Consider the following 952-nt stretch of genomic DNA (forward strand, 5'->3'; position numbering starts at 1 on the left):
AAAATTCAGCAAATTTTCATGAAAATTTTGAACTTTTAACTTTTTTTTAACTTTTTAAGTAGCTAGGAATTACTGTTGATTTGTGGCAATTTTTTTCACGCAGTCTTTTCCGTATAAAAAATTTTTTTCGAAAATACTTTATATGGAAAAAATGCAAAACACCTTCAACAAAATAAAATTCTCAAAAATAACTCCGAACTTGCATTTTTTTTATTAGAATTTAATGGGCTGCAAAACTGCATACTTAAAAAATTCTAAAAAATCTCACTAAAAAATTGAAAATTTTTATGAAAATTTGCTGAATTTTCGCGAGTCTNATTCTAAAAAATTGAAAATTTTTATGAAAATTTGCTGAATTTTCGCGAGTCTTGCATGAAGTTTAGTTATTATATTTTTATGTTTTTTGTTGTTGAATGTACCATATTTTTATACAAAATTGGCGGAAAAATATTAGAATAAAAATTCTTGCATATATTGTGAAAAATTTGCTGTGCCAATACTTTATTCAGGCAGTGTATGTATGTATATCTACAGCACTGACTATATCTATAGCACCCCTACTTCAAAGTGATATTGTTTGCCACTTGGAATTAATTATACATTTTTAAGAATTTTCAATTAAAATACATTTCAAAACTGCGTACTCAAAAAAATTCTAACACTTCTGAGAAAAAAGTTTGAAATTCTGGTGAAAATTTCTTTATTTTTTGTAGTTTTCTGCAAAGTTTTAAACCTGGGTTTATGTGGATTTTGTCAGAGAATAAACTGTATTTTAATTGACACTTCCTAAAAATAAATAAATAAACATAAGTGGCAAACAATTACAATTTGAAATGGAGGTACAATTATATTGGCCAATACTGTATATCTATACCTACATAAGTATTGTAAGTGTGTACGTACGTACAAACATAAGTACTTAGTTTAGTTTTCGATTGCCTTCGGCAAGTTG

General features: G+C 26.4%; 1 pseudogene; it reads left to right on the forward strand.

Moving 5' to 3' along the window:
- The window catches only part of LOC108366903 (fructose-1,6-bisphosphatase isozyme 2-like), a 56,355-nt pseudogene that overhangs the window by 50,680 nt on the left and 4,723 nt on the right, over positions 1-952 (forward strand).

The sequence above is a fragment of the Rhagoletis zephyria genome, unplaced genomic scaffold (assembly GCF_001687245.7).
Source record: "Rhagoletis zephyria isolate East Lansing unplaced genomic scaffold, Rhagoletis_zephyria_1.1 Rzeph_scaffold_02442, whole genome shotgun sequence".
NCBI lineage: Eukaryota > Metazoa > Arthropoda > Insecta > Diptera > Tephritidae > Rhagoletis > Rhagoletis zephyria.